Here is a 25719-nt window from a genome sequence, read left to right on the forward strand (position 1 = left end):
TATGTTCGTAGCACTGTAGTATATAAATATGTGACAAGACTGCAAAAGAATAATGGAGAAGGATTCCAAATTTGATTTACATTTTTATTCTCCTTAATATAAAAGTATATCTTTCCCCTTCACCCCTGAGGTATATATTTAAGTGCTGCTAGGTAAGTCCATTAGACTGCCTTGAGTTTAGCATTCTTATAACAAAGTTGTACTTTTATAACTTAGCAACAGCAAGAATATGTTAACATCTTATTATCATAGGTTACCTTTAAAAAATAGACTATACTTGAATTTCTGGAAGGGATTCAGTGAAGTCTTTATAATATATTATACTGTTTTTTTAATCAAATCTTTTTACTAGATTTCCTAGCATCACATGATAAAGATAATGCAATATATACCCATCTCCACTTCCCTGGACAAAATAAAACTGTGCTAGATACTTTCAAACCCGACTGACTTTCATTTGATTAAAGGAAACAGCTTCATTAGAGGAACAAAGTAGATCAATTCCCTGCAGATTTGAAAGTTTTCCAAGTATATCACTATGCAGGTATGAAGAAAATGCAGTATCATTTTATAACTGTTCAGAAAACAAAGTTGTATTACGCTTATTTTCTGATGAGATTTAAAATTGTTAGCTCATCAAGAAAAAGTCAGAAACAATTTTTAAAAAAATCAGTTTCTGCATTCTGATCATTTCATCACTCTCTTTTTCTTAAGTCAGGAGTATACAGCTTTGAAGTTTTCTTATGCTATCAATGGCGTATCATTAAATTATTTCTATTGAAGATATGCTAAACACGCACAAATATAGCAAGTAATATTCAAGTATCTGTATTAGGTTCTTTGAGTGATTTGATTGTATTGGATGCCACATTGCTAAGATGACATTCAGGGACTATGGAGTATTTTCCTAACACAACATCCCAAAATGGGATTCGAACTGAATTAGAAAAGAACAACCTTTTTTCCTCACTGAGTATTAAATCTGTAATAAAATGTAAGTACACTTGCCAATATTTTCTGAGATACAGTGAATAATAAGATTTATCCCAATGGGAAAACAAACAAACAAACAAACAAACACAAAAGAAATACACATTCGTACTCATCACACTATTTCCTTTGGGGGAAAGGACTATAACACACATTGAACAAGAAAGAAATAGTGAAACAAAGAAATTAAAGAACTGAGATATGAGAAAGTTAAGGAAACATACCTAAAACTAGTTACCACCAAGACCACACAAGACCGCTTCATAACTTTCTATCCTGGGAAAATATCCTGCCACTACACCCATATATTGCTGCTTTAGATACAGCCTTCTAGTCTCTCACCTCTTTCTTTCTGAGGATCTCATTAAATCCATCCAATCACCGCTTTCCTGATCCTTCCCTTTCTCTTGACCTATTCAAGCTTTCTTCATATCTTGTTCTGAAATCTGATTTCCATTTTTTGTGTGTTATCTGACTTCAGCAAATTACTGTATGTTGGCTGCTTATTTCTGTATTTAACCTACATTCTGTTAGCCTGCCCTTCCTTCCTTCCCTCCTTCCCTCCCTCTTTCCCTCACACACACACACACACACACACACACACACACACACACCTTTACTGCCCCATTCTAACTTTTTTTTATATTTACCAGCAACTCTCAATTTCATTTAAAATGTGGACGGGGACAAATCCTTACATATCACCATTTTCATTATTTTTACATTCTTGGTCTGGTGGTTAAGGTACTGATCTAGGTACCAGGAGACTATGAGTTTTAGTCCTGCCTTAGGTATGAAAGCCAGCTGAGTGACTTTGAGCCAGTCAGCTCAACCTACCTCATTGGGTTACTGTTGTAGGGAAAATAGGAGGAGAAAGGAGTATTTTTGTTGCCTTGAGTTATTTATAAACAACAATAAAGGCAAGATAAAAACCAAATAAATTTTCAGATCCATATCCTTTATTGCTTCATGTAACTTATCTAACATCACTGCAAATCATTTGGGTTTTCTGCCAAGAAAATGGCATTAGTGCATACAAAAATGCATGCAACATGGGTGCTCTTAACACCCATACAAGCATTCTGGAACAAGCAGGGAGCCATCATAGAACAGCCCAGTCCATCCATGGAGACAGAAAAATTTCCTAAGGATGGGCTCTAGCACAAGTCCAAGTCCAACAGCTTGGAAGACTAAACCTCTGGTCCCGGTGACCAACTCAGATTGGATTCTGCAAAGTCACCCAGCTGGCTTTCATGGCTAAGGCGGGATTTGAATTCATGGCTTCCCAGTTTCTAGCCTGAATCACTAGACCAAACTGGCTCCATTTTTCTGCATCTTTCAGTTTTAACCATTCTTTATTCTTTGGTAATATTCTATTTTTCTTCTTGTTTTAGTGGTTAAGGTGCATTATATAATGTATTTTTCTTATCCTTATTTTTTCATATAAATCATTCTCTTCAATACCTTTTTATACTTCCATAGTCTCTTTCATCATTCCGCCATTTTCCATTCCTTTTTTTTTTTTGTAACTCCACACATTTCTGTGACATTCTGATTGGTTTTTTTAATATTTCAAGCAGCTTCCATATCCTTTCCCTTATATCCCAATCATCCTACCTTCTAGTACTTTTATACAGTATTTGAATCTTTTCACTTTTTACAATAATTCTAATTTCACTGTATTTTCTTACATTTCTTACCTTTTTCTTTCATGTTATTTCCCCCTATCCCAAGAAGAAATGGTCTTCTGCATATTCAGAACTTCTCATTACCCTCATCACTAACTTTTCATTAGGTTTTAACTAATTATCTCAATATTTCATCATAAACAATAAAACCACTCATGCTTTTAAATTTATATTCATTCTTTTAAAGGTTAAATATGGGTATGTTTTTACTTAAAATACGCATTTGAAATACATAGGGGATTTTTTTGTAAGTGGAGCTATTCTCTAGTTATCCTCTTATTTTTAAGTTCGTGAATGACCTACTCAATTTTCTTTTTTGCAATATCTCATCACCATTCTTCAGTTCATGTCACCTAGCAGAATAATTTCCTCCTGGGATCACATTTATTCAGAATCTTGCATAATTTTTCTAAAAACTCATCGCTAGTTCTTCCATTATCACCATTCAATCAAGCATATCATGTACCTATCACTAGCCTATGAGTTCTTACTTGTGTATGTACACATAGTAATCATGATTATGGCAATTCACATTTTCTGACATATTTTAGCCTTTCATTCATAATTAAATTTACCCCTTCAATTCCCCAACCACAAGATCAAGCCATTTTCATTTAGATCTAATAGAAGAGAATATATATATGGCTCATAGGTGAACTGTGGAATCCTTGATGCTCTTTGAGCTTGGTTGTTTGCTTGCATATGTTTCATTACTCATTAGATCAGTCCTAATGAGTAAAAGGTTTGCTCCCTGTTTATGTAGAAGCTTGTCATGCCAGGGTTGGTGAGGGTGTGGTTTTTCTCTTTGATACTTCCTTGATTACTGTTTTCTGCTTGGCTGATTGTCTAGTTTTAATTCCTGCTTATCTGGGCGCTGGTTTCTGGAGAGGAAGTGTTCTGATATTTTGTTTCCTCCTTAGCTAACGCCATATTCATTTAGATCTACTACATTACTTCCCTTCTTCATACTTTCACAGAAAATGTATTATACATTATCTTTCTCTAATGTATTATTTCATATTCTCTTACATTCCTAATTGCAAACTTTGTTATGCCATGGTTATCACTAGATGAGCCCATATCTATTAATCTCCAGGGCCCATCATATTTTGGGTCATTTGAGACTTTCATATTAATTTTTTTTTAGTAAAATGGAGAACTTGCAGGTTATGTATCAGCCTGTACATGATATTACCAGCCTTAGTTGCACCTGAATCACACCCAGCATTCCCTGATAATGGTAAGGACATTTGGGGCAATTTTACTTCAAGAATACTCATGTAAGATATCATCCTTAATGTAAGGATTCTTTTGCAAGCCAATATGATGTTCATGTTCCATAACCTAGGAGATATATGCTCTGTGCTGATACAAACTTAGAATGCTAACTCAGGAAAATAAAAATGCTTATGGAGTAGAACATATTAATAAGTTTAATATGAATAAGTGAAATAAGGTTTTTTCTTCCAAATTGTGGAAAATCTGATGGCTGCATAGAAATTTCAAAAGTTAATATCCCTTTAGAATAGTGCTGCTTAAAATTGAAAGTCAACTGTCCCCACAATGCCAATATTCTTGTTTGTACTTTTACTCATCACTTCTATAACGTAATGCCTATTACATACATATGAATAATAGGTCAACAAAGGTAGAAGATTCATATTTTATTTAATTAAAATTATAAAACACCCATCCACATGCTAAATACTTGTAAAAATATACAATTCATAGATAATAATATCAATCATAAGGATTTATGAACGAAAACAATGAGGCAAAAATAATAAATAGTGAATTGCATTGAAATGAGAAAGCAGAGATTATTTAGTACCATTAAAATCCCAATCATTCCATCATTTCTAAAGCAAAAGAGAAAGTTAATCTGATCTCTTTGGGTTGCAGTTTCTTAATTGGGATGCCACTAAAAAAAAGCTCCTCTGACTTTCTAGCATACTAGCCTTTCTCACTCTTCCTGGTTATTCCCTCTGACCGATGTTTTTTCATTTGTGTATGTCCTTTTTTCAAAGCTGGACAATTCAAGTGAATTATGGAAGTAAAAAGCAGATAAAATATAAAATTCTTGTCTGAAAGATCATGAAGGTCGGACTTTTCTGCATGCTTATCTGTTTTTCCCCCCTTTCAGAGCTATCTTATTTTGTTAAAAAAAACCACACCAACTTTTAAAGTTCTATTTATGGACTAGGGTACTAGATACTGAATTTCCAACTCAGTGAGTTTCTGTATAATTTTGAACAAGATTCATGAGAATATCTGTAAAAGCTTCCATTTGATGTCTTCTCCTTTCAAATATCTGAACCTGGCTTTGTTGCTCCACTAGATCTCACTGCTTCACTTGCCAGGAATACAGACTGTAGTTCTCATAAATATGTCTGCATCTCAATGAGAAATAAATCTTTCCTTAAGCCTTCAAAATATGCCTGGGGGCCCCAAGATGGAAATTTCAAATGAGGCTGAGCTGAGCATCATTGATCTTTTACTTTTCCAGACACAGCAGGAATGCAAGAATTAACCAACTGATTCAGTTTCCCATAATGCCAACAATGTTGTAAGCCTGCCACTGTTGTCTGCAATGAAAAGTTTTCACGCTCATAATTAAAGGCAAATGTGTTGCCTGTGTGATATACAACATATGAAAATGTTACATAACTTATTACTTACTCACTGACCAGACACAGAGCAGAAATACAAGCTGCTTCTTTTAAATTACTAGGTTAAGCATTTGTTCAAATGATATATGTACTTATGTAACATTCAAACGTACTGCTCTTGCAAAAGGTAACAAGTCAAGGGACTTGACAGTTTGGCTCAAACAACCAAGGGAAGTTCTATTTCAATGCATATATACCTCTACATCAGTATGTATGAGTCCATCTATTACCCTGGATCAGAATGCAACAGGTACAATAGCTGTGATGAGTAAACTCCTGCCCTCTGATGTAAGCAAAAGTTGATACTCTGTTAATCAGAGTGATACAGTGGTTAGTGTTTTGAACTAAGAGTAAAAGGGATGGGTTCAAGTCACCCTTGGCCATGGAAGCACAATGGGAACTTTGGATCAGTTGCTTTCTTTCAGGCCAACTTTTTCCAAAACAGGGGGAAACTGAGAAGCAATGTTTCTAAGTCACCTTGAGCTGTTAAAGATCGGATGAAAGTCTAATGGGCAAATTCTTCAAAGTTGCAAATGAGGGTAAGATAATATTTAAGATAAAATACATTATATATATAAATAAATTTATATATATATATATATAATATTATATTATATTATATATTATATAAAATTAGTATAGTATATAGTATAGTATATATAGTATATATATATATATACTATAGTATAAGTATAGTATACATAAATATATAGTATATAAATGGAAAAAGTACATACATACAGCCTGCCATACATACATACAGTCAGCCAGAAATCCATCCATCCATCCATACATGTATGTATGTATGTCCAAATACCTCTAATCTTGTAATATTTGCCCACTTTCTAAAGGGTCTTCTATGATCTGGGTGATCTATGATCCAGATCATCCGCAAAGGCTTGTGCTTTATATTCCTCCTTTTTTATTTTTAACCCCTTTATTTCCTGGTTTTGCCTAATTTGTAGCATTAACAACTCCATTGAAAGAATAAATAGCAGGCGGGATAGGGGACATCCCTGTCTAACCCCTTTAGTTATATTGAAACCTTCTGTTAGTTCTTCATTTAATACTATTCTTGCCACCTGATTTGAGTAAATTGCTCTAATCATTCCTATAATTTTTTTCCCGAAGTTCATCACTACTAATTGATTTATAAGAAAATCCCAATTCAGGTTATCGAACGCTTTTTGTGCATCGATGAATATCTATGCCGACTGTTTTCCTGGATGTGCCTCATAAAGTCCAGCACATTCATTATTGTTCGTATATTGTTTTTTATATGCCTATTAGGTAGAAATCCGTTTTGGTCCAAATGTATAATTTCATTAAGTATATTTTTAATTCTTTCTGCCATTATTGCCACGGATATTTTGTAATCGGCATTTAGCAGCGAGACTGGCCTGTAGTTTTGAATCTTTTGTGTATCAGCACTATCTATTCAATAAACAATGAAAAAAGATACAGTGTTCTTTTTATCAAAAGGAGCATTGTCAAGATGCCTTCAAATGATTTTAAGAAGATTACACTTTTCTAGTTTGGCAAAATAAAGATAAAGATCAAAGAGTAGCAATTACTTTGTTCTAAACTGTTAGGGATATTTCTATTCAGCCTTGATTGTCACTACTGACAACCACATAGCTATTTTCTCCAAAATTCTGAATGTTTCAAGGCTCCAAAGAGGCTTGTCTGCTATACAGAACAAACATTCTGAGGTTCTTTGTTCTTCCCAAAGGACAATCTATGCACCAGTTCCTTGCCATTTAAACATGAGGATTCGATATAAAGAATTTAAGGATGTGCAAAATGTTCTGGGCCAAACTATTCCATGTACAGAATAGCAGCGTGTTCACATGGTCCATGCCTAAATTCAAATTCAGCAGAACAAACAAAGTTGGATTTGCTCAATGCACAGAATGAAAATGAGGCTGTTTGTCACAGGCCAAATAAGAGGAAATGAAGAAAATCCAAATTCAGAAGCTGAAGGAGGGAAAAAGGGGCTAGGGCAGTGGGGAAGTGATGGGATGAAATGGTGGAAGATGCTTTTCCCCACTGGGGAAAATGACTGAGTGTAGAAAGGGAGGGAATGGGCAGGTAAAAGAAATGGCTGAAGTATTATGTGGTAGGAGCTTGTAAAAGAAATGGGACGATGTCAGCCAGTTTTGACTTATTTTCTCCATCTATACTTTCTTTCAGCATTCTGGGTTTTTGTAGCTGGCCCAAAACAGTTTATGAGTTCCACTTAAATTTAGTGTTTTCTTTTAGAGTTATAAAGAAAACACATTGGTAGATGGATTCAATATCCCCTTTAAGTTTATTCATGAATTTTTTTCATAGACTTTTATATATAATTTTTATTTTTAATTATTTTTGCTAGGTTTAGCTAGATCTTGCTACTTTTCCTTCAGGAATGCAGGATAACATACATAATGCCCCTTCCTCCCATTTCTCCCCAAAACAGCATTCCAAAAATCACTTCAATGGATGATAACGGACTTGAACATGGATTTTTCTGATGTCTGTCCGATTACCCCAACCACAAATCAAGGTGGGACTCAGTTTTCTTCTCGGATCTTAGCTTACTACAATTATATGTTACTTTTTAAAAATAGCATATTTTGAGGAAGTAATAATCCATTGTAGGGGTAAATACATATACTGTTTTTCTCAACACATTTGAATTGAGGCTAATGAAATCTTAAGCTTTCTTTCCAACAGGGTTCTTAGATGATTTCGTCAGAACCACAAGGACTCCCAGTTTACAAGAAACTCAGCCATGTTGGTCATAGCAATCTTCCATCTTCATTTTTTCAGACTACATCTGGATTCTTAAAATTGTTAGGGAAGGCAAAGGTAAAAGGCAAAGGAGTCTCTGTGAGTTTTATTCTGTTAGTTGTTGCCAACTATAGGGGGCGGTATTCATTTTCATTTCAAAGCCATTGAGCCAGCACTGTTCAAAGACATTTCTGTGGTCATGTGGCCAGTATATCACGGAGCGCTTTTACCTTCCCACTGAAGTGGTGCCTATTTATCTACTTGCATTTGCATGCTTTCAAACTGCTAGTTTGGCAAGAGCTGAGATGAGGATGGGAGCTCACCCTATTTTGCGGCACTCAGGTCTCGAACCTGGGTTGCCGGCTTTCCAGCATCTTAACCACTGAGTCACCGTGCCACCCTAGGAAATATCAAGACTCACCCATAATCCTTGAACAACTAGTGATTACCAAAAAAATTCACCAAGTAGTTGCCACTGATAGCAATTTTTGTTTGTTTTCTGCAATTTGTTACATAAAAAAATAATATAAATATGTTATGCTTCCACTAAGGTTAACATTCCTATTTTGTTTTTAACCCAGCCAAGAAAGAACCAAAAAGCTCAACCACACTATAACTATAAATTCACTGATGCATCTTGTACTATCCAGTCACAAAAACATTGTCAAGAAGGACAAGAAGAGGGAATTATTTTGGATTATCCTTCAAGGACTAGAAACAAATGAATCAATAGATGTTCTAGCTTGTTTTTTTAATTAGACTGGAACAGATTTACTTTATCTCATGCCTCCTGAAATGCAAAAGTCAACAAGCCTCAGAATTTCCAGCCAGGATTTCAACTATCAAGAGTGTACCATGCTGGGTAAGGCTTCTTAAGAAATCCTAACTCTTTAGACTTTCATTTGAATAATTTGTTGATTTTCTTTTGCATAAATCTGTTATTATAACAGATTAATATAAAACAAATTCATATTTTTAAAAAACATTTCTGAGATCCCAATTATAGTTCAATAAAAGACAAACTGAAATATATTAGAAGAGCCTTAACAATTACTACAATTCACAGGAATCTTTGAAAATAAATTTTAAATTTTAAAAGTTGGTATATTACAGTGAAGGTGTGAAAATTTTATACAAATACTCCGAGAGAAGGTGAAAGTAATGCGAACTCTAGCAAACATCTGCAAATAACATTTTTAGTATTTGGTTTTAAAAAATAAACTGAAGCAATATTTTAAATGAAAGGTTTTTGATTCACTACTATAAAGATTCAAGTAAATGTTGTAGCTATAATTTTTAAAAAAGTAATGTGTCAACAACCCATAAACTATTCAACATTTATGGGGAACTCAAAGGCAATAGATATTCCTTCTCCACCACCATTAAATTTCTCTGTACAGACTGCAGGCCATTACATAGCATTTAAAGTTCACTAATTTCCTAGAATACTACAACATCTGTCCCTTTTTTTTCCTAGGGACTCAAAATAAAAATTAATGTAAGTTATTGCATTGCACTAATATTTGTTCACAAGTCTGTCAAAGTCATGACATGACTCCATGAAGACAACATTTTTTGAAACAGCTACTGAAAGAACAGTAGCAAACTTTTGGACATTGGTCTTGCTATCACTGAAAATTATTTTCATGGAACTAAGCAACTTGATAAATATTGTAGAATATTTTTATAATAAATATCTTTTATCAATTTTACAGCAGTAAAAATGGCAAAAAAGAAAACATTCCACGATTCAGAATAATTTACTGCTGCCTTTTCTTCCTCCATTTTTCAGTGTTGTATTTTAAACCTTAACCTCATTACAGATTTCTCCTTACACATCTAACAAATATTTCTATTATACAATTTCCATTTTTTCCCCTTAACTTCACCTGCTTTCATCCGTCCAAAATAAGTTTCAAAGGACCAATGCGTTAAACAAAAACTTCTAGGGACCATAGGATATCTGAACCAAAAGTGAAACCAATCCACTACCTTAGTGCTATTTTTAAATTTGCTCTTTTATTCATATTAATATTACAAGTAGTCTTTGATTTATGACTAGCAACTGTTTGAACTTGTGGAGTTCCCTGGAGGTATTTATGACCTGGTTCTAAAGTTCTGACACTGCCCCTTTCTGCAGTTATGTGACTGTATGTTCAGCAACCAGCCCATTGGTATCACATGATCACATTTTACAATGTTTTTTTCTGAACATGGGCAATTTCCTGACCCCTGCTCAGACATTCCTACTCCTGGATTACAGCCATTACCATAGGTCATACTGAGTGCCAATCATTTCCCTCTGTAACTGGATCAGTGTCCCTCTTCCGCTTTCCCAGCAGTCTTATTCACTCAGTCGAAGGTATCATACCTGAGTGCCTTCGCTGTGTTTAATTATCAAATTTTTCCAATTAAACACCTTCGGCCGATGTGTTTTACAATCAGTAATATCCTCCTGAGGCCGGGCGATGGCTGCGGTCCCGCCCTGAGGAGTTGAGCTTGGGTATGTCCCAGGAGTAGGAATGTCTGAGCAGGGATCAGGAAATTTGACGTTATTTACCTGAACTTCCTATTTATGACCCCTGCAAAGACATTTCGGCCCGCCCATGATCTTGCCATCTCCGGGCCTTGGGCGGAGCTTTTCTTGTTCCCTCTGTAGCTGTTCTTCCTTTTATGTGATGGTGTCGGGGCTGTCTCTGGTACCTTGGTCTGATGGTGGTTCGACTTCGTGAAACGACTGCTGGGAAAGCGGAAGAGGGACACTGATCCAGTTACAGAGGGAAATGATTGGCACTCAGTATGACCTATGGGAGTGGCTGTAACCCAGGAGTAGGAATGTCTGAGCAGGGGTCATAAATAGGATGTTCAGGTAAGCAACGTCAATTTACTTCCAGTTTTTTTTGATAAAACTGGCCCATAGTGAATCACTAGTTTGCTTAACAACTGCTGCAAAAGAGATTGTAAAATTGGGCTGGTCATGTCAGTGCTCCAATTTATGACCTTCACAACCTATAGCTTATGGTTATAAATTGAGAACTACCTATAATGATTTTCTTCCTACTTTGATTCTCAGGATAGTATGCAGAGTTGCTGAAATCAGCATAAGACAAATTGTTTCAGTATTTGATTATTCTTAACAAAACATAAAAATAGGAAAAATAGCTATGTAAAATGTGTTTGTATTACTGAAAACCAACAAATTCTACTTCAAAAAGTGGATAAGAGTTTACAAACATTCTTAAATCAGTAATAAACCCAGAAAGTAACTGATCCAAGTCTCCAAATATAAAGGATCATACAGGAAGCCACAACAATGAAGGCCCATTTTGTCCTCAAAAGATGGTATGGAGATGGAACCTATATGTCTTCAAAAGATGGTAGAATTTAAAAAGTTATGACAACTTATTTCTTCTGCTGTAACAAATTGGGAATCAATATACTGTCCAGAGAATGGGCCTAAAAATAATGAAGCTGTGTCTTACATATTGCACTATTAGCACTGATTATATTTTTATACTGTTCTCCTTCCAATACCATTGTCTCCTCCCAATTTGATGCAACTTTTTCTATCAAATATTTATAAAAAATATTTTATATTAACAGGTATCTAAATATATATTTTATGTTGTTAATTTAACTACATTGCAAGTTTCATGCTTTCCCTATTCCATGTACAAAGCCTACAAATAAACACTTTGTACAAGTAACATGGTCACAGATTTAATATATTTTGAAGGGAATGTCTGCCACGGCAACAAATTCACTTTGTTTCATGAGTTAAACCTCAGAGAAGAAGGTCGTTAAAGAGCAAATAGCTCAGCTTAGCAAATATGAACTGTCAGATTTGTAGTCTGAAGATTGATAATGCTACCTAATAAGATTCTGTGCACACAATTCTTTAAAAATGTACAGTTGCAGTTTAAACCTTGATATATATATATTTCTGATATCTTAATCTCTAAACACAGTATTGTATAATTTATGGTATCAAACATTGGTGAATAATATTCAATTGAATAAGAAGGTAAGAGAGTATACCCATACATTCAGAATCACTAATACGGGACAGTAGTCATCAAATGAAAAATATCTAAATTTTAATATATTGTGCAATGTTGAAGACGCTTATGCCTGGCTCAGCTCCTTTTAAACCATGTGTCAGTAAGAATCATATAACACTGTGCTTTTAAGATTTACAGAGACAAACACTTCATCCTGTTACAAGAGCTAAAAAACCAGATGGGACTGTCTTGACTCACCTCATTAAGCAATGGGCACATTGAGTTACAGCAAAGTATTGGTACAGATTGAGCAATAAAATAAAAGGAATATATGTATCAAGAAACCCCTGACTAGCACAGTGAGAAAGCAGAAAAGAAGAAAAGAAGAATAAAAAACCACAAACACCTAAATTAGACAGCTTCATTTATGACACGGTAATGTAGAAAGTCAACTAATTAGTGTAACCAAATAAAATGATACCAAATAAAATGCTACCAAAAGGATAATTCTAATAGGAATATGCACAGACCACAGAAATTTAGTTTGAGACCCAATTAGATAGTTTGCACAGTTGCCAACTTGAGTGGTCTGTGGGCAGAAAAAGAGGATATAAATTGGAATAATAAATGCCCCATTTCAAGTTGGATAGTTATTACCCACTTAAATCAAGATTCAAGCTTCCCCTTAATGAAAATGAGAAAATCATGAACAGTTGAAATGTCAAAAAAATAGAATAATATTTTAAGATACAGTAAGTACTTCTGAGGCTATGAAAACCATCAAATTGACAGAAACAAATGCAGGATTTTTGGAATCAAACTTCTATGAGTTCTGCTTTTTATTTTAGAAAAATGTCTGCACTATTGCTTAGTTTGGGAAATAATTAGATGAAATGTCCATGAATAGCTGTCCCACTTGTGGAGATAAGTCCTACTATATTTCATACAAATTCTGAGATAAAGCTAGTATTTGAAAGGGCAAAATATTTAATTAAACCATTTTTTCTTCTACAAACACTGTTTAATCAAATATTTCAATGTAAATTGCACAAATTGGTTAATTTGGTAAGAAATCTGTAAATTATAAAACAATAGGAATAGAGATCTTGGGATACTTTTTAAGACAATTAAATTATATTTGTTGGATAACCAATGGTTTAAGAAACCATTTTGATTTGAGCATGGTTCTTAATAACATAATACAGTGTTCATCTTAGCAATTATTATGATTTGGTGAAAATCTTCTAGCAGTTTGTTATAGCCATTTGAAATAAGGACTTCATCAAGTCTCTATGATTTGGAAGGAAATGTTGCCAGTGATGAGAAGGTCAACCTGTCAATCAACTGGGTCAATTTCTCTATGAAAATTTGAAAAGAGTATTGTAGTTTTTGCATCAATCCATCCCCTTGAAGCTCAGTTCAATTTGGGGCATTTGATGTACCACTACATATTCCAAATTCAGTCCAAATTTCCGTCATTTTAAAGTTTTTATATTGTTTTCTGCATTGATATGAGTAACAAAATAATCAAAACAACATGCCAATTTGTGGCAAATTTCTGTTATTTGAAAGGACTGAAGAAGGCCTGGAGGAACAGGGTCACGATGGGTCGGACACGACTTCGCAACTAACAACAAATGCTTTCCTAAAAGGCAAGAAATGAATGACTTCTGATCTTTAAAAGAAAACAAAACAAACTGAACTGAACATATTGCATTCCAGATGCTAGGGCAGGGAGATCAGCAAAGAAAGGGAAGTTGTTAAAAAGCATAGGAAGAAAGGTACAGTGCGATATATTCCAAGTACAATTCAACTTGTTCCAAGCATTTTCAAATATATAACATATAATATATAACATATAGGAATCTAATGGAATCACTCATGTTGCATTTATTAGAATATGGTTTGTGTGTGGAGGGGGGGTTTGATCCATTCATAAGAAACCAAGAAATTGAGCAGACACAAAATGAAAACTGTGCCCTTGATGAGGGATCTGCCTCATTCTTTATGAACATAAAGGATGTGCCTTTGCAATAAATTTCTGACTCATTAAAAGTGTGAAATGCAATAATGCCAAACAAGACACATCATTAAAACTGACAAACCATAAATCTCATGCCTATTATATCTCATGTGCTCTGAATTATTGTGAAATGAAGTTGAGTGTTTATTAATAGTACACATCAAACTTTACAACAAAAATGTTTCCCTGGAAATACACTGATTGGCATATTCAGATGTTGGACTAAAACCTTTAGACTAATTGTGTTAGATCATTCCTTATATACTGAGGGAACACTGTGACATAGGTTCCATATAGAGGGTTTAACAGACGTCTAAAACAGGTTTCTCAGTTTTAAATCAAATTGTGTTATCTGGGTTATACTAATGCTAATTTTTTAGGATCTAAAAAGCAAATAACAAAACTATAGCAACCAACTATTACTAGTAACACCTTAGAATGCTAGTAAAGAAGGCATTAACACTGTTACAGGCTCCAATTACAGAGAAAGTCCATCTTCAAAACTTCCTTTCTAGTAGTAGAATTAAACACATAACTATGAAGTTAATAACCCTCATTTCCTATGATAGATTTTTATGGGCATGAATCAGAGCAAAGTACATAAAAACCTGGAGTAAACCAATATTCTAATGGCATGATTGTTCAAAGCCTGGAATCGGGGGAATTGTGTACTCTTTTATTAGATGGATTCATTGTAAAGTAACCTACAAACTGGGAAATCGGTAAAAGTACACAGAACCAAATTACAAGTTTTCTTACTGCTAGACTTAATATTAGCTATAGCAGATCCTTATCTGCACAATTCCTATTCTGCCATAGAGTCCGGAAGAAAACAGTAAGAGTGTCATACTGTTTGGATTACATTAAAAGGCTATCAGGAATTCAGCAACGCTTCTGGAGAGCAAGAGAGTCACAACCGGAAATTAACATGTAAGAATTCAAACAAGAAAAAAAAAATGGTGGTGGGAGTGGGTTGGGGAGAAGAACAGAGTTGCCATTTGCCCCTTTGAAATAAGTCTTAGGTGAATTTTAATTCAGAACAGAAACAGAATCACAGAACTGAAGGGACAGAGGTCATCTAGTCTAACCCCTGGTCAAGCAGGAAGACCTGGCTGTCCAGTCTCAATTCAATCAACAACACAACAACCACAAGTAGAGTACTTTATAGGTTCTGGGATTTTTTTCATGGGAGATGGTATATTTTGCTATTATCATCAATGGCAACATAGGAACCACCAGCAAACTACACATGCCTTTCTAGCTGGAGCTATCTAAAAGACTGTCTGTTTGAGTCAAGCTTGACTCAGCAATTTCACGAACAGGTCTGTGTAGTTTCCTCGTGAACAACATTTAAGTGGTTTGCCATTGCCTTATTTTGAAATGTTTTCTTCAACTTCCCAGTTTAGCCTACAGCCTTCAGATGCAACTATTAATCTTTCATGAAAGTTCTAATCAGATCTGGCCCTATTTAGCTGCTTAAGATCAGTTAAGGTTGGTTAGGATGCTGCTGCTAGGCAGCCACAAATTAAATGGAGGGTTTGTCACAGCACAATAAACACCGAATCCATTTAAATCCTTTCTATGTTTTCTAATGATATGGTTCACAGAATTAAAAAAGCAAGTGCAGCTGGTTATAGCACTAGTCTTCTAAATGTGAACAGCTTCCTGAAATTAGGAACAATTACATAAGCACAGTCTGGTAAATTTTAAACAGATTAATACTTTATGGTTCTCTTTCAAGAATGATAAATGACTGCAACATAAAGTAATATATCATATTTTTTTAACTTAACGTGATAGGATGGTTTTTCTGTCCCACAAAGAACTGCTACCTTTGCTTCTCATTGATAGTTGATTTCATAACACAAGGAGAGAACTTTTAGTCACCAAATAAATAGTAGTCATTGCACATTAGACAAATAACTTGAACAATATTCGTTTTAGACAACTTTAAACAACAAATTATTTAAAGGCTTTAAATTACTTTGAGGCATTTCAGATTTTGTGGGATCTGTTTTCCTGGATTCTAAAATCCAAGAATTAGCTGCAGAATGATAGTTCTGATTGACGATTTTCACCAAGCACTGTTCATTGCAACAGGTTCATTTAAAGGAAGAGGGAATTATTGTTAGTGTAGTTCCTGTTCAGGATTCAAGTACCCTCACTGACTGATTTAAAAAAAGCACTTCCAAATCTATCAGATCCTATCTGATCCTACTACAATGCAGATTGCTCAGTTAAATAGATTATTCTTTTAAAATGTATCTTGGCTGATTTTTAATTCCATTCATTTCTCCCTTTCTCAATATTTGCATATTACAACACCGGGTTTTTATAAATGACGAAGTCAGAAAGCTAGATTTTTTTTAAAAAAGTTCAGCTATTCTTAGTGTCCACACAAAGAAGATGAAATCAATTACAGTAATTTTAGCCCCACTACAAACTAAACTATCAAAAATGATTTTAAACATGCATTAAGGAATGTGACCTAGTACTGTATTTGTAGGATTGAGATATTAGGTCAAACCATATAGCTCTATTAAGTATTTCTAAATTTACCTCAAGTTGTTAGTCATTATACTTTCTAGAAAGGTTAAGGTTAAAAGCACGTATGAACCAAATAGTGGTGACCAATCTTTATTTTAAGATTAAACAAATGTTGGTCTAAGCATTTATGTAATATTGGCTAGTGTAATGAGTATTAGGGGGTTCATATGGACCTTGCTCAGTTACAGAATCTGTATAATGATGGACTCATCCCTGGAACAATTTGAAGCAACAAGCCGAGAGCACATCTAAACACATGCAGAGTTTCTTTCTCTCAGACATACAAGTAATCAGTGGTATCAGCCAATCTTCCAGATCAGGACATGTGACTACTAGTCAAGTCTGATCCAGGGCCAGTTGGCTTGTAAAAAAATGACGCCACAAGAACTGCATTATTTCAAAAGGCAGCCCCCCCCCCATGCAATCAACAACTGCCACTCACTGTAAAATTAAATTAGTGATCTTCCAGCTGATGACAATTTAAGTGACCCCCAGTTAAGCGACAACTGTTCATACCCTGTTCAGGTATGAACAGTTGAAATTTTAAAAAAATAGAATAATATTTTAAGATACAGTAAGTACTTCCAAGGCTATGAAAACCATCAAACTGACAGAAAACAAATGCAAGATTTTTGGAATCAAGCTTCTATGGGCTCTGCTTGTTATTTCAGAAAAGATCCCCCAAACCTTTTTCTCTAAGGCAAAAAGGGGAATGGGAAGAAAAGTGAATTTGGCACTGCTGTCTCCCTTCAAAGTAGGCAAATTAATCCGCAAGTGTTCGTTTTTGGGGGGGTTAAGAAAAACGAAATCAATGCATTAGCCGCATTTAATATTTCACAGGTCTCCCTCTCCCCAACGGCCTCTTATTTTAATTTTTTTAAAAGTCACAAATGTTTTCCTGAAGCATCCGCTGAGAGGAGTTCCAACTCAGGTCTTTGGCAGGAGAGGCGAAGGGGAGCTTTGAGCCGCCGAGGAACTTCAGTGACACAACATTCAGACGCGCACCAGATTTACACGTGGACTTCACTTCCCAAGACCTAACAGCGTTCAAAAGCAATTCAGGCCGGATACCGGCACCCCAGGACGAGTATCCGTAAACCCCCAAAGCCCCCTAATTTTAACACCCCAAGCTTTTCTTTTTTTTTTTTTTGCTTTCTCCCGGAAGAGAGAAAGTGGCTCGGCTAGCCAAAACAAAATCACTTCGCAGGGGTTTTTGTTATTGGGTTACCTCTTCAGGAGCCATGGAAAGCCGCGGTTCTTTTGCTGCAGGACCCAAAGGGGTTGGCGGGCAGGGCTGGAAATTGGGGTCGGAGGCAGGTCCCGGAGCCGGCTGGAGAGGGAGGAGGGGGTGGTGTGGAGAGAAAAAGCAGGTCGCTCTCGCGCTCTCTCGCCCGCTTCACCCCACCGTGCGAAGAAGGCTGAAGGCTGCGGTACCGTCTGCCCCAGATAAACGCCTCACACCACCACCAGCGGCAGCAGCAGCAGCCGCCACCTCATGATTCATTCATTCAGTCATTCCCGGGGACCAGAACCGGCGGTGAAGAAGAGAAACGTGGGAGGGGGTGCTTGGAGGAACGCCAGCCGGGCCGGCTTCCCCCCCGCCCCGCTCGCTGCAACTCCCGCGCGCGGAGTTCATTAATGGGTGCATGACTTCTTCTCGCGCTCCTTTTTCTCCCCCCCCCCCAACCTCGCCAAGGCGCGCGGCGTGGAGAGGAGGGAGGACGGAGCGGAGTGGGAGAAGAGCCGGCGCAAGCCTTGCCAGCGGGGGGGGAAAAAACGTCCGTCTATATGCCAGAGGGCGACTCGCCGCTCTTCTCTCCTTTGCCCGCTTTTCCCTTCCCCCCACCCCCACACCTCCAAACGCTGGGTTGGGCTGCCAAAGGAGGGGGAGGAGCTTGGGGAGCAGGTGACTTCCTCGACAGCCCGCGCTCGAGCTGAAAGGCGGGCAGGTAAAAGCGCCCGCTCCTGCCCTCTTCGTTCAGTTTCGGGAAGCGTCCCCGGACAACGCCTGAGGAGGGGAGGAGGAGGAAAGAGGAGGAGGAGGAGGAAGGGGGATGGCGCCTCAGCTTCTTGCACGCGAGGCCGCCGTTTTTTCCACGGGCGGGGGGAGGGGGTGTGAGTGGGAGGGTCTCCACGGTTCACCCCAAATGGGGACGCGGTGGTGGTGGGGAGGGAGGGAGGGGAGGGAAGGGCGGTTCCAATCCCCAGAGCTGCGTCTGCAAAGGGCGTCCTTTGGGGGAAAGAGCTGACGAGTTTGCAAAGGAGTAGTGGTTGTAGGAGCTTGGAAAGCGCCGCGCCGAGAGAAAAGGGTGGAGAAGTGGGGGGGGGCGGGGGGGAGAGATAAATAGTTCTTAACGTGCGCAGCAGCCTTTTTGCACGAAAGCAAACTCACATCGTGGCGTCAGAAGTCGGTCCCGCTCTCTCCGCTTTCCTGTAGTCGTGGGTTTGCTCCCGGGTGGCGGCAGGCAAAAAAACCCCCCAAAAAACAAGAAACGTTTCGAGGTGGTGCCCGCTGCCTAAAGGGCATCCTTTGCAATGCGCGGGGGTCTTTCCGCGGTCTTCTCTTTTTGCAATTTCGCTCGGAAATAAATGCTGCTCCGGTCAGTAGTTCCAGCGGCGAGCGAAGAGTCAAATATTCGATAGTCGCGATCAATCCCGTATCGTTGAGATTCCGACCAAAGCAGCGTTTGACTTACACAATCGGTAGATCAGTTTCTGCACATCCAAAAGGAGATTTTATTATTATTATTATTATTGAGATCCCACTTCCCTGTTCCGAGAACAAGCCGATAGGTGGATAAAAGTTAAGCCTCCTTTCAGTCCTACTAAACTGCCAGTGGCTTCATGACACACAAGCATCGTTTTTTTTTTCTTCTTGGCAACGATATATTCTAGGATTTTTCCCCCCTTCTTCAGCCTACAGCTCTGGTCTGATTCTGCTTAACTTTTTTCCCCTTTGAGATCAGACAAGATCAGCTTTCAGAGGCTGTCATCCAGCTATGCTGTTAAGCAGTGAAGGACGAAAATGGGGCAAGGAGAGGTTTACTGGACAGTCCTTGGCTTTCTTTGTGGGTAGGGAATTAAGTAGGTAATGAACACTTGTGATGCTGCCAAGTTCAGGTGGCAGATTTGTTTCTTCCGGGTAGCTGGAATTAGGACCTTTCTCTGATCTTAAGATGGGCTTCAGAAGTAAAGGCAAATAACAAATGGCCTTGCTGTTTTCTGAAATGGCCTTAAAATTGAGCGTATGAGAGAAAAATGAACACCCACCTGGTATTTCTACCATTTGTCCTAAGAATTTCAGAATGCCATTTGTTGCATCTCATCCATATTTTGTTTACCTGAGAGAGAAGGTGCTGTTACCTTTCAGTTCAGCCATGATCCCTTGAGAAACTGAATATGGCTTCTTCTTTTTTTAGTCTATAAGTTCTTAGCTTTCGGGTGTGGCATTAAAAGGGTAATTTTCTCTGTCTTCAAAACCACTTTGATAGTTAAATCAGCATTCTCTTACAAAACAAACTACCTCTGAGTGCACAAGTGCTAGACTAAACATATTGGAGAGAGGTACAAACACTACAGTATTGCAAAGTGGGTGAAACCATGTGCCGTATTTGAAGGGGTGGGTTTGGGTAATGGATTTTGCAGGAGTTTCCTTGGAATTTCATTGTGATGGTTAAGCTTAAAAATTTATTTCCACCCCAGAATAGTGAGAAATAGTGCCTTCAGTTGCAACAGTGTATAGAAACAGGTTGTGGATGCTGGCATCTCTGGCATTTCTTCTTCCCTTTCCTCCAACTACATATCTGGAAGACAACAGATCATAATAATGGTGAGGACAGCTGAAAAAAGGGACTATTTGTCAATGACTTACATTCTTCCTAATTCAAAGCTAAACACTAGTCCCAGTCATACATTCTAAACTACATTTTGTGTGACATCATAATGGAGACAGGAAAGGACCTTGGCAGATTCTTAAAGATTCCTAAATCCATTGGCTTTGATATTGTCAAAATATCATGCCATGTTAGCCACAGAGAAGACTACTATATACTGTCATCTTTGCCCTACCTAGATTCAGTCTGAGCAGACTTTCAGCCTACTGTATGGGAATCTTCTATTCTCCCATACTCGGTCAATTTCTTTATTCCTATGATGTTCTAATAAACTTTAGAGAGTGCAAGAAAACTATTACCTCCCTTGGGCTAGTACAGGGGTCAGCAACCTTAAACACTCAAAGAGCCACAAAGGTCCTAACCGGAAGCCCCCCATTCAATTCTGGAGCCGACCGGAAGTCCAGTCCCCCCACCATAGAGACAACTCCTAGTGTGGCATTCTTTTTCCTCTGCTGACCAGAAGTCTACTCCCCCCACCAACGAGTCTCCTCCTAGCACAGCGTCCTTTTTCCTCTACCTGTCCTAACCGAGAGCCCTATCAATTGTGGAGCCGACCAGTAACAGGGAGCCGGAGCAGAGGGATGAAAGAGCCACAGGTTGCTGACCCCTGGGCTAGTATCTTCAGTTATGGGACAATGACAACCTTTTTTTATAATTAAGCATAAAATGACATGTTTTAAGGATTGATTATTGAATAATAAACTTGAATGTATCTGAAGGGGGTAATGTCTGCAGTGTTGAAGCAAACCTATGATTTAAAGAATCTTAAGTGAGAGCAGTGGAGTAAAACATTCATAAACATCTTGCCCGCTCTAAAATACAACAAAACATTTTTTACCCAAATCTTTAGAGATGATTAAAAATGCATGAGAGTCAAATGATCTCATAGAAAATATTTATGTGTATTTATGTGGGATTACTGACCCCCTGGTGAGATGTTCATGTTCTGGTGTAGACTTTTGGTAATTGTATGTGAGACTATAAGATTTGTATGTGAGACTATAAGATTACTTTAGGGAAGGGGTACATGAAGCTGTGAGGTTACATTGTGCAAAAAGAGATTGCTACTCTCCTGTCTAAACATACATTTCTCTTCTTGGAGAAGTAATATTCTCTATGTAGAATAATAATGTCACCATTTTTCATGGCCAGGTTATCTGCACTCAATGGGATTTAGGACTTTAAAGGGCAAAAGGTCCCTTGTTTGTGCAAATCGGATTTTTTAAAAAAGAAAAATCTTTTTGTCACAGCATAAAAGTGCATTTCTTTGGTAACCTATTTTGTTATAAAGAATCTTATCTATTCGTTTAGATGAGAACAAATCAAAATTACAACAAATTTTGAGTTCCCCCTTTTGGGGAACTTGAGGTTTTTGCCTATTAGATCACATTCAAAAGCTATTTATACAGCTATGGAAAAACAGTCTAAAAAAGGAGATACAGAACTAGGAAAATAACTTCAGGAAATTTGCTGTATGCTGCATGAACAAACTGAAATAAAGCGGTAGATTTTTCCCATGTCTGTTCAGAAATAAACCACACTTTGGTTCTTTTGGGAACTTCCTTTCCAAAAGTGGACTTAGAACTTCTGTTTCTCAAATGATGGAAATAAAACATTTGGATAAATAAAATTTTCCTGGTTGATAACTATAAGAACGTTTTGCTGGCAGGCTTTAGATTTAATCCTTATAAGGAATGTCATCCATCACTTGCGAACAAATTAGATGAAAGCCATCTCCTCCAACTACAAATTTCACCATGAAAGAAATTTCCTATCAGAACAATGGCAGGATGCCACCAATTACATTTAGTTATTATCAGCAAAGAGGTCATTGGCAGAAATTACTTTCTCCACAATGCTATGATATTGGATAGAACATAGGTAGCCAAAAGGGTTGTTCCTTCATCCATCACTACCCTAACAGATGAGACATAGCTGGCAACGAAAATGGTGATTTTCCACTCCTACCTGTGATCCTCTGTAGCCTTACTTCCGCCACAAAGGTTATGTATAATTGGACTCCAATTGGTTTGCTCCAGAATGTGATTTGTTCTGGTAGGCATAGATAGTGGTGACCAATTACTCCATATCACTTCATTTTTATTTGGGCTTGAGTTCTTATTTTCTGACCTACTAGTAAATTGTACTTCTGCCTGGTTTTGATGATACACTGTTAAAATGTTAATGAAAGTTGTAAAGATTGTCACTTTTGGTGATTCAGCACCTTTCCCACGATCTAAAAGTTTAATCTATTTTAATCTATCTACTATTCTATTCCTCCTATGCTGCATTAATAGTGGGATAGATTCAAGATCAAGTGAAGTGTTAATGCTACTTTATAATGCCTTGGTAAAACCACACTTACATCCAGTTTTGATCACCACAATGTAGAAAAGATGCTGAGTACAGAGAAAAGCAGCCAAAATAATTAGAGGACTGAAGGCTAAAACATAATGTTTTGCTGGAATTGGGTATGTCTAATGAAAAGAAGGACTAGAGGTGACATGATAGCAGTGTTCCGATATCTCAGGGGCTGCCACAAAGAAGAGGTTATCAAGCTATTCTCCAAAGCAGTGGTCCCCAACCTTTTTATCGCCGCGGCCCGCTGAGCACGCGCAGGGGTGGGGGCACGGCCCAGGAGCTTTTGCGCACGGCCCATTGCGCACGGCCCAGGAGCCTTTGCGCTGCAGCGTTCATGTCCCCCGGCCGCTGCGCGGCCCGGTGCCAGGTACTCCACGGCCCGGCACCGGTCCACGGACCGGGGGTTGGGGACCACTGCTCCAAAGGACCTGAGGGTAGAACACGAAGCAATGGGAGAGAAGAACACTAATCAAGGAGAGAAGCAACTTTACTAAGGAGAAGTTTCCTGACAGAACAATTAATCAATGGAACAATTTGCCTCCAGAAGTTGTGAATGCTCCAACATTGGAAGATTTTAAGAAGAGATTAGACAACTATTTGTCTGAAATGGTATGGGTCTCCCAACCTGAGGGGGTTGGAGTAGAAAACCTCCCAAGGTCCCATCCAATTCTGTTATTCTCTGAGATAAACTGGATGTCTTTTGTCTCCAGTGCATCTGTTTATAAAATGCTCTGCAGAAGCTGATCTGTCGTTTCATTTACTATTATTTTGAGTCTCTTTGGCTACAGTGGGGCATTCAATTAAAAAAATAAATGCTAATAACCTGGAGGAGGAAGCTCTATAGATCTTACTTGCAATATTCCCGCATAGCCAAGCATTACAAGCTTTACCTTGCTAGGAGACCTAACCCATAATAATCATCTGCAGATTCCACAGACTAGTCTCTGATAAATTGTGAGACGCTCTGGCCTCGGAACTGATTTGTAGTTTTAATAACTTGTCACTGTAGTTCAAATTAGCAGGATCAGCCCTGTAGTTGCTGGTATTGCTTTGCACTACTGTCTTGATTCTTTGATCCAGCCGTGAATATTACAGTTCTTTCTGCCTTGGGATTTCTGTCTTGACCATAACCATCTCTTGCTATGTAAGAAAAATGAGCAAATTTCAGGTGACGCGAAATGCATTTCTGACAAACTAGATTTTTTGTGACTTTAGCTATGCTCATCAAATGCAATTTTTTTAAAATGGCACTCGACCTTTATCATATCATATATAGGAACTTGAATACATAATTGTAATGACTACCTATTATCTGGGTATGCACACTCCTTTCATAAGAGGCAGAAAAGCAAAGTGAAGTGAGAGATACAGGAACAACTGCTCTCCGGGGATTTTTACCTATTTTTAATCTTTTATAGGTTTTTTTTTAAAAAAAAAACTTGTCTAATCTAAAGGAAATACATAACTAGATATCTTACAGCTCGGTGTTCTTTTTATTTATATTATTAAAGTAGAACTTGGAGCTCAGTATTGTAACACTTGAATTGTTACATGTAATCCCACTTTGGGAAAGTTACTTTGAGGAAAATTAGATGCACAGCAGTTTTTAAATTATTCAGTTTTACAATTTTAATCTATTTTGCTTATTTGTCTCTATTTCCTTTGAGTATTAACAATCAATATAACACAATTCTCTGATCTGTGCCATCCTGCTACAGAGAAGCCTAGTACAGCTAGTAACACAACATACACTAGCTGTGTCGTAAATAAAGCCTTGATTTGTAAATCTGGAATGTTAGCAAAACTGATTTCCCAGAAATCTAAATGATTGCCTCTTATACCTGTATCTTTTCAATTTAATTTAGTAGGGTTTAGTTCCAAATCCTTAACTTTAAACCATATTAAATTCAAAAGGAACTCATACTGTATATAACACATCTTACGTACCTTATGGGACATGGTGGTTCGGTGGCTAAGACACTGAGCTTGTCAATCGAAAGGTCGGCAGTTCAGCGGTTTGAATCCCTAGTGCCATGTAATGGGGTGAGCTCCTGTTACTTGTCCCAGCTTCCGCCAATCTAGCAGCTGCCAACCTAGCAGTTCGAAAGCACGTAAAAAATGCAAGTAGAAAAATAGGGACCACCTTTGGTGGGAAGGTAACAGCGTTCTGTGCGCCTTTGGCGTTTAGTCATGCTGGCCACATGATCACGGAGCCGTCTTCAGACAGCGCTGGCTTTTTGGCTTTGAAATGGGGATGAGCACCGCCCCCTAGAGTCGGGAACGACTAGCGCCTACGTGCGAGGGGAACCTTTACCTTTTTATGCACCTTATAATTTTACACTAAAGAATGATTCAGCTACCGCAGGTTAGAAATTCATGCATATTTTAAATAGAGTATGTTGTGATTCAAGTAAAGACTTGAGAAACAATAAAAGGAGGGTTTCAGAATGCTGGAAAAAATAAATACTTGAAACAGTATGAAAAATCCAGAAAGTCAGTGCTTATTCTTAGGCTCCCTATTGATCCTTGGAGATCAGTCCAAATCTATCACAGGAAGAGAACTAGGAATGGGCATTGGGTTCAAATTAAACTCTGGTATGGAGCAGAATGATTTGGATCATTTGAATATTTACTCCCTCCAATTTACGTGCCAATTTACAATTCAACTTATTTCAAGTTGAGGGTCAACTTATTTTCCAAAGCACTAGAAGGCAAGACAAGAAACAATGGATGGAAACTAATCAAGGAGAGAAAGCAACCTGTAATTAAGGAGAA

The 25719-nt window shown here is 37.6% G+C and overlaps 1 protein-coding gene across 3 annotated transcripts in view; it reads right to left on the reverse strand.

The window, feature by feature from the left end:
- HS3ST1 (heparan sulfate-glucosamine 3-sulfotransferase 1) overlaps nucleotides 1-20089 on the reverse strand; it is an 85010-nt gene extending 64921 nt beyond the window's left edge. Inside the window, exons 1-2 of one of the 3 annotated variants that reach the window (XM_087871691.1) lie at nucleotides 19961-20089; nucleotides 19083-19405 (exon numbers count right to left, since the gene is read on the reverse strand). The gene's annotated coding sequence lies outside the window, so the exon portion shown is untranslated. Of the gene's footprint in view, nucleotides 1-1332; nucleotides 1488-17918 lie in introns of those variants that run through there. The other 2 variants (XM_034436539.3, XM_087871692.1) reach the window with 2 other exon arrangements.
- Nucleotides 20090-25719: the final 5630 nt, after the last annotated feature.

This window comes from Pantherophis guttatus, chromosome 6 (assembly GCF_059756535.1).
Source record: "Pantherophis guttatus breed Tessera chromosome 6, ASM5975653v1, whole genome shotgun sequence".
Classification (NCBI taxonomy): domain Eukaryota; kingdom Metazoa; phylum Chordata; class Lepidosauria; order Squamata; family Colubridae; genus Pantherophis; species Pantherophis guttatus.